The sequence below is a fragment of the Varroa destructor genome, unplaced genomic scaffold, assembly GCF_002443255.2.
Source record: "Varroa destructor unplaced genomic scaffold, Vdes_3.0 BEIS01000003.1, whole genome shotgun sequence".
Lineage (NCBI taxonomy): Eukaryota > Metazoa > Arthropoda > Arachnida > Mesostigmata > Varroidae > Varroa > Varroa destructor.
This window is the reverse complement of record NW_019211456.1, coordinates 37,154,601-37,163,170: the sequence shown is the minus strand read 5'-3', so window position 1 is coordinate 37,163,170 and position 8,570 is coordinate 37,154,601. Positions and strand designations below refer to the sequence as shown.

At 49.0% G+C, this 8,570-nt stretch overlaps 1 long non-coding RNA gene across 1 annotated transcript; it reads right to left on the bottom strand.

Annotated features, from left to right (window-relative positions):
• Positions 1-5,177: 5,177 nt before the first annotated feature.
• Positions 5,178-8,553, bottom strand: LOC147756901 (uncharacterized). Its single transcript, XR_015323307.1, has 2 exons — positions 8,449-8,553; positions 5,178-8,179 (listed from the first exon to the last, which is right to left on the bottom strand). It is a non-coding gene; the product is annotated as an uncharacterized LOC147756901 (long non-coding RNA).
• Between the last annotated feature and the right edge of the window lie 17 nt (positions 8,554-8,570).

Below are 8,570 nucleotides of genomic sequence, written 5' to 3'. Positions count from 1 at the left end.
TGCAAATGCGTTCTCCCTGTCTGCCCGTGTCGTTCTGTGCTGTGTCGCACCGTTTGGTGTGCTCTGCAGGGTAGTGGCAGTGGTAATGTAGGAATTCAGGTTTAGCCGAAAAGCGCAAGCTCACTCTTGACCAAGGGATGTTCCTGTATGTCTTGCCTTTCCTAGGCTTCCGAGTTGGTTCGGTTTGATCTTCGGAACAGCCGAGACCCGGGGAACCCATCTATATATTCGATCTCACTCCCCCGCTTGCTCAAGCTCTTGCGCTTCACTCACTTCGCTGCAGCGCTGCTGTTGCTGCAATGAAACCGTATTGAGAGACTGAACGGAGGACTGATAACGACGAGCATCACGGCCGTTGGTACATCCAGCCAGGGGGTAAGTAGGGGGTGAGGGGAGTAGAGGATGGAGTTGAAACCGAGCTCCTCGAAGCGTGAACTCAAAGGGTTCAGTCAGCGAGTGCTAGGTAGAATGTGTGAGTTTCTACAGGGCACTGTCACCTTCTCATCTTCCTCGTCTCTTCTTGATGCTTGCTCGGTCCTCATGAGTTACGCCTTCAACCGCCTTTGCTTTACCCGCCGCTGTTGCTGCCGACGGACTGGAAGGATGATCGGGCCTTGGCGACGATGATGACGATGACGACGGCGGCGGCGGCGGCGGCGGCGAAAGCAACGACGACGAGCTCGACCACCACGACGATTCTCAGGCAGGTTTTCATCAGCTCAGGCTACTACCTAGGCTCACCAGGCTAGGTAGGTTTGGCTAGACAAGGCCGTGTGTCTCTCTTAAGGAGCGTTCCTACCTCGTATGTCGCTGACACTGTGTCCCAAACTGCTTCCCTTACCTGGGATATATATGTGTACTAGACAGACTCAGGCACACCTTGCTATACCACGGGGCATTGCTGCTCGAGCCGAGGCCATCTCTCGGTGATCCTCTTATGCGGTCTGCGGTGTCAGATTCCATCCTCGTTACGGAGCAGGCAGAGATGGCAGGCGGGGCGGGCAAGCGACCGGTAGAGGCCGCCCAGCCGTTGAGACTACTACTGACACCGCTGTGCTATCAAAGATCGTCGTTAGGGGCACTGCCGACGGCTCGGTAGCTTCCTTCCTTGCTCACGTTGGTAGTGGTTTGTGCTTTTGAGGCAACTTGGGAAGGCCAGAAGGCGAGGGGCAACCTGAAACGAGACGCGGGAACTCCTTCTAAGCGACGTACGCTCACATAGACACGCAGAGACAACGAAAGACCACCAAATACCTGTTTCCTGTAGGATGAATTATTCGGGCCTTGTGGGTGCCGTTGCTGCTACTACTGTCGTCTCGGCGACCACCAAAGCTTTACTATACGCCTTGCGTTAATCCTTTTCCAAGAGCAACTGGAAGGGGACCGGCCACGGTGCTTGGGATGTACGCGCCGGGCAACCTAAGCCACCACCACGCCGCTCACGCTGTTACTCGCGGATTTGCTATACCCGGCCAGAATCTAAAGGGGTTCTGTCGAAGGCGATAGTCGTGATGAGGGTATTTTTCGTACATGCCGAGAAGAAACTGAAAGTGCTTGCCAAGAGAACTACACGACTATAAAAGAAGACCATAGGCAACTTCTTTTCCCATCTCAAACGCTGGCCCCCTTTTTGCCAGCACCATTTTTCCTCAAGCAAACGATTCACTGGAGCTCCTTCGTGCACGACCTGTCCTCGTTTTTTACCTTTCATTTCTTCCAACGGTTGGGCTGCCTTCTTTGGGCTTGTTGCTGCTACAACCTAACGCATCGCTTTTCACCCTACCAAGTACCGAGTTTTCCTTCTATCCTTTCACGCCTAGTTGTAATGGTACACGCCTAGCAGGCATCGTGAAGGGTTGCCTGTTACCTCGCAGCAATATACAGTTACGCTCTGTAGATTCTGTGTTGGGTAACCGAGCGCTGATGTTCGTATAAAACTGTCATGAGCGGCTGGCCCCTTGTTTGAGCATCAGATGGCGTTGATCACCACAGGAGAACACGGGAAAAAGGCGAAGATGCTCGAAAACCAACCAACCGACCGACCGCCACTCGAAAGGGGAACGGGCACAACAAGAGAAGAAAAAGGCTGAATCGATCAGCGAGAATAAGATAGGTCTTTCCCGCCGCCCCTTATTTTCGTTCATGGTGAAGACCACACGAGACGGTCAGGGCCGAAAGCGTGATTTGCTCGCTATTCTTCGTCCGAGCTCCCATGTTCCTGTGGGATGGAAAGGTGCGAATTTTTGTAACTCGTTTCTTTTTTACTTTAAGATCCTAATGTGTGCAAACGTCAAACGAACATCTGAGTCATTTCGACTACTTCCACTACACTCCCCTGTTCAGTGATCCGTCGTTGCGCGACTTGATTGACTGCGTTTGTACGTCCTCGCCATTTTTCTCGCTCATCTTTTGATTCGCTCGTTGCGGATAGGCAACAGTATTTTATATCACTTGGAATACAGAGCTAGTCGATAGAAGTAAGAAGAAGAACAAGCGGCACAAATGACCACTTTGTTGATCTTCGCCTGCTTCTGATTACATCAAAGTGCAGCCTGAGGGTAGGTCAGTTATGATGAAGTCTTTCGTTATGGGAGTTGTAAAACAAAAGTTACCGGATAAACATGATCGTTCCGTCTTTTGGTACTTAAATATGTGGCGTTATTTTCAGTATGAACTTTAAGGTGTTCATTCACTCTTGCATCATTGTTACTAGTCGGACGAATCGCACTTCAGTGCCGGAGAGAAGATGCTCATACTACTTACCTTCCCTTCACTGCAACAAAGAAATCGCTGATCGAGTGTTTCACTATCAGATCAGGGATGACCGGCAAGACAATGCAGTTCTCGCTTTCGACGAACCAAAAACGCTGCAATCGTTGATGTTGCCAAAAGCTTCAAAGCCATTGACATACTAGCTATATAGTAAGCTGCCAAAACAGCGAGCAAAAGACGAAAGACATCCGGTCGTTTGCTCACCTGTCATGCTTTACCAGGTTCCGGCAGGTTCTCCCGCTACAAGTGCTGACCTAGCGAGTGGAATGATAATTAGGAGTGCGTGTATCAGGAGTGAGGGCTTTTACCCTATCTGCGTTTGGCGCCTTTATTTGAAAACACCTGACGGAGCAGAAGAACCGGCAGCCGCAGAAGCAGTAGCGAACGAATACACAATGAAATGCGCGAAAAAGTACGTGGTGCGCAACTGCACCCCTGTCACCCCCAAGAGTATCAATCTCGAAATAATTAGTGCCGACCGATAGAATAAGATCGATAAAATAACCACATGTTGAAAAACAACGTTTCGTGGGGGTACAATATTATAATTGATCCGTCTACTGTACTAATTCTGAAGGAAAATAAGAGAGTGATACTTTGGAAAAGCTTTACAATAACGTGCACGAATCTGGTTTGTGGTCAATCGCTTGTCGAAGAACTTCGATGTATGTTAGGCCTGCTTCCCTTTACCTGTTACATATTGAATTCAATGTTCTGAGGGTTTGTCGGTATTTGTACATCTGCGACTTGAGATTATTGATAGTTTAACACAGTCGACGATAGGTTTTGCATTCCACCTATGGCATATATCGAGCAAATTTGTAATGAAAACAATTGCTCAATTAATATTTTCTTTGGCGATCCAGGCATCGATTGAGAAACGCAATGAGATCGTTCACGGCGGTCGGGTCCTGCGTTATCGATAACACCCTGCAGGAGTTCGAGGTGTCTGACAGAACTGGACGTCCTTTTTTAGGGAGTTTTTTTGCAACAACGAATGCTGTCAATACCATGACTAATATGAGTACCAGTTTATGTTCTAATCTATTCAACGCCGCTACCGAAGTCTCTTCCCGACCTGTTTGATGCCATTTCGTTTCCTGAACCTTCTCCGGTGGGCTGCGTATCCTGACCCGCGCGTCGTCTATGATAACTAAGAGTAGTTATTTAAACTTATCTGTTAGGAATCGATACTCTGTAGTTCGTTCCTCGTTTGTCGCCTATCTGTGTAAATGTTATAACATCTATTTCTTGTAACAATCTTAAATTGAGTGCTCTGTTTCGCTGAACTAAATTGACATTCAGTGGTAAGCAGTATCTTTATCATAGAACGAAGCTTTTTTAATGATAGTTGATCAATAAAATAGTTACCAAACTTCGTCTGCCAACGGTGCGAAGCTAAATTGTTATTTTATATATATATATATATATATATAAATTCATTGGTCAATCGAATAAGGCCGTTCAGAAGTTTCACGCATGGTCAAAGATATCTCTGCACTGGTAGAACATTACGGTGACGAGACAACTGCCAGAAAAACAACGTGGAAGGGAAGGCATTCACTAGGGTGGTCGGTGGATTAGCTGTTCCTTTCAACATGTACGAATATTGAAGTCATGGCAAGACGTAGGTGATTCATAGCTATTCTCATCTATCCGATAATAACGACTTCATTACGACTAAAGATCATGTTTAAGTAAATTTCGATGTTCTTCTTTCTGTTATAACTATGGAAAAGCAGCTGATTCTAATAACCAGAGGCGTATACAAAAAGTAACCGCAAATGGAATAGACCGAAATAGCGAAGTGTGCAATAGACAATGTGGCCTAAAAAGTGGAAAATGAAGGGTTTCGCTCTTCGAGAAAAAAAAGCACGAAAACTGAAAATGGTGCACAGCGCCATAAAGTACAAAAAGCCCAATGTATAGAGGGTTATCGATTGTGCCAAACGGTAACAGAGCGCGGGGTCGCCGTGTACACAAATAGGAGACATGTGTCGATATATCAAAAGTCGTCAGATCAAATGGTGTAGTGTGTCTTTGAGGTGTCAAGGTTCTGCTATAATCTGAAAATTCACCCGACTTGGATCTAATTGAAAACGTGTAGCATCATGTTAGAGGGCGAGTCAGGGCCGGATAAGACATCATGAACATCTTGCAATGCAAGATCATAGTTCTTCAACTGTGGGCCTAGAACCCGGAAGGTGCATTTGAAGCATACCCAAGCAAGCTACAGCAGTGATCACACAGCCGGGTATCGGGAGTCCAGATAGGAACCTTAATAGGTGTCCTTTGTTCCAGTGTGGTTTGAAAATGTTTCGTTAGCGACACTGTCATCACTTGCCATGTACTACCATTAAAAAGCGAAAAGGATCAGTGTTTACATAAAAAAAATCACACGCGGATGCTTATTTCAAACATGGAGCTATCTTTATTCAAGCTCGACAATGTATGAAATTTCTAGGTGGTCCTATTTGATTGCGCTATTGTTACATATCGTTCATTATGGTTTTGGTTAATTCAAAGAATTGTCTTAGTGAGTAAGCCTGCTTGAAAACGATATCTTTTTTTGTCCAACAGAAAATAGAGACCTTTTTTTAATAACCACCGATGCGCGTGATTTATTATCAATAATATCGACGTTGATTATCTGATTTGCTATTGTATTTGTGTGCTAATGTATTGTACGTTTTGTGAAGGGGCATTTTGGCTTTGGCTAATCAGTCGCACCTATTCAGGTGTAGATTCTGGTGATGCTTACAATATTCACTTATGCGCCCTGTAGTAATCTGAGTCGACTGGAATATTCAGGTATACATGTAAGCTATATACGACTGCTTGACAAGTACTCCACTCGAACGGGGTGGCCATCCCGCGAAAATTATTCTCCCTATGTCTCTGAGCCAGTGTGAGGCCGTATCTGGGTCCTGGCATGTGCATGTTGCTGTGAGTATTGTATCATACATACGTACGGATATGTGAGAAAAGGCCATCCTCCCATCCGCCTTTCCTGGATTGTGTCAAAGCTTCGTGAAACAAGTCGCGCGTTCTTCTTGCTTGGGCAGACGGGGCAGCAGCAAAGCATGAGTTGGCCTAAACGTCTAAACGAAGGTTGGCTGCTTGGCCTCGTACGGTCGGTTGGCTGTCCGCGTATTTGGCAGGCGAGCTTCAGGCGCAAGCCGAAGGACCTCAGGCTCCGAGTTTGCTAGCTCGTTCCCTCCCTAGCCGCTGGCCGAGATAGATGGTCCCCTGGCACAGCTGTGGCCCCGGCAACTCGACTCGGGCCGCCGACTAGCAGCTCTCGTCTCAAACTACACTCGGATCTGCTGTAACACACCAAACACTCCACGGAGCAGAATAGGCGGCAGTAGAGTACACACCCACAAGTCCTCTCGTTGGTTCGTTCGCTCTCGTTCGTTGCAGATGAATAAAAGGGCCCGGGAAATCGGGGTCGGCGTAAGGAAGCTTGAAATGGTTTGGCCCACTAAGGACGGCACCGGATAAGGTCTTAGGCTCGAGTTCTCTTAGTCGGTGGTGGCGGCGTTGGTCCGCCTGCTGTCTGTCCGCTTGTCCCGTTTGCCCTATCTCCACTAGCGACTTCCCTCAGGATCCATCCTCGTCCGCCGCTTCTTCCACTGCCAGACCATGACCAGCCCTATCCGTCGCTCGTCGCCGGGTTTCTCCAAACGGTGGGACGGGAGGCAGGCGAGTAGAGAGAGACGTTACGGGCTGTTCTATCTTGCGCTCTGCTATTACGTTCTGCTATGCCGTTTGCGCTAGTTTGCCAGTGGGTTGCGATAGCAGCCGCTGCCAATGCCGTCGCTAACGCCGCTCAGTTCCGCTCTCCGTTCTTTCCCATTCCTTTGCATTCTCTGTAGTCCCCCTGTTGGCCCCTGGCCACCCCTGCTCTGCAACCCTTGGTCTTCTATCAGCCGTCCCGCCAATGCAGTCAGAGGCGGCAGCGTCTGCGCGCCTGACAGGGGAGAAAAACGGGGCAGGAGCAGCCCTGGCGGGGCCTCAGCAACTCTGTTCAGAGACCTCCCTGTGCCACGAAGTGACGGCCACAGGATGTACGATGGCGCGCCGCAGCTTCGCTCGGCATGGTCCGCAGACAGAGCCGGAACAGCGAACCAGCAAGTAGGTTCAAAGCAAGCGACGGCGGCGGCGGAAGTGGCGGCAGCAGGACTACAGAAATAGTGGCAAGGGAGAAGAGCGAATGGGTAGAAGAAAGCTCGATGAAGCAGCAAGCAGCCAGCTAGAGAGCCGTCAGGCTGAAGGGATGGGAAAGAAGGCTCGATAGAACGGGCGAAAACAGCCAGCCAGCCTGGTGGGCGAAGAGATGAACGAGAAGGCTGTGCCTGCGTTCCTGCTTGCCCACTCCCTAGCTGCGCGAGGGCTGCTGCTGAGCGTGCGCGGTATTGGGCCTCAACCAGCCCCTCCTGGCAAGCAACCGGCCGAACGGGCGACCGACCGAACTGACAGACCAGGCAAACGAAGGGCCGAAGCGAGCAAGCAGCGACCGAACCGACGAGGAATCGGATTAAGGTGGGAAGATGGCCCGAGGAAGCGAGAGGGCGTCTCGGCAGCCTCAGCAGCAGCAGTCTGCATGCCAGGCAGCTAGTCAGTCTCACATACGCCACTACATACTGCTACTATTGCGACTACCGGCAGCAGCGGCACTACTTCACAAATGGGGCGCGGGCCCCGAGGGGACAACAGCAGCAGGCCAGGACTGGATAGCCATGCTGAGAGAGGCAGAGATCGCCTACGGTGGGGTAGACCCGAGTTGGGTAGGAGAAGGGTCGTTGAGGGGCTTTCAAAAGGGAGGGCCCCGCTGATTATGCAGCTCCCCTACCGACGTCACGGCCAATCCAAAGGCTGCCCACGGGGCGCCCACCGGACAGCCACGGGCAGGACGCCACCACTTATTATATATAGTAGTACCATAGAGCCTCTGTTCCGTTATGTCGATGTGACTGTCGCCGACGCCTTGCGTCGGCTGCAGCGCTCGCTGTTCTATGTGGCCGTTAGACGTTGAGTGCTGTCTACGTCTGCTGTTGTTGTTAATGTCGTTGTCGTGGTCTTTGGAGCCATCAGAAACAGATAATACAGTTAGGAGCATACAAACACATGAACAGGAGCATAGGGATTTATGGACAGACCATCAAAATATAGCAATGGAGCGTTAGTGCAGGACTCGGGCAGAAGTAAGCTGCAGTGAAACTCGCTATCGAGTTAACTGAGTAGAACAATATAAAAGGGACTATTTTTAGGGCCCATTTTTTTTCCGCTTCTTCTCTGTCCTACGGTCATCCCTAACAAAAATTGGTACTCATAAACTGCGGCTGCGTTATTGCGAATCAGATCGTTGATCGTAGCGTTACTGAAAATATTAACGACAAGTGCACTGAGAAAAACGAGTCCCGTTAGTTTCGCGTTGATATAGCCTAGAATAACATGAGGCTATCAAACAAACCTATTATTATTCAATAACTAACGTTCGTGCCGTATTCACTATAGTAAGCTTACCTCGCTATAAAGAACAAAAAACTCACAGAATAGTAAGCAAAATAGTGCGAGATGCTCCTTACTCGTAATTATTTTTATATCCTCTCTAGGAAATCTCTAATTGTAATAACAGAACTATATGTTCCGCAGCAGAGCTAGCTGACGAACCTTATCGGAAGGCAGTAATAAAAGACGAAGTACAAATTGCAGTGAGACACGAGCTTGTCTATCCGTTTCTTTTGCGTCTCGACTGAGAAGCTGCGTTATCTCGGCTCACAGACAGCACTCGA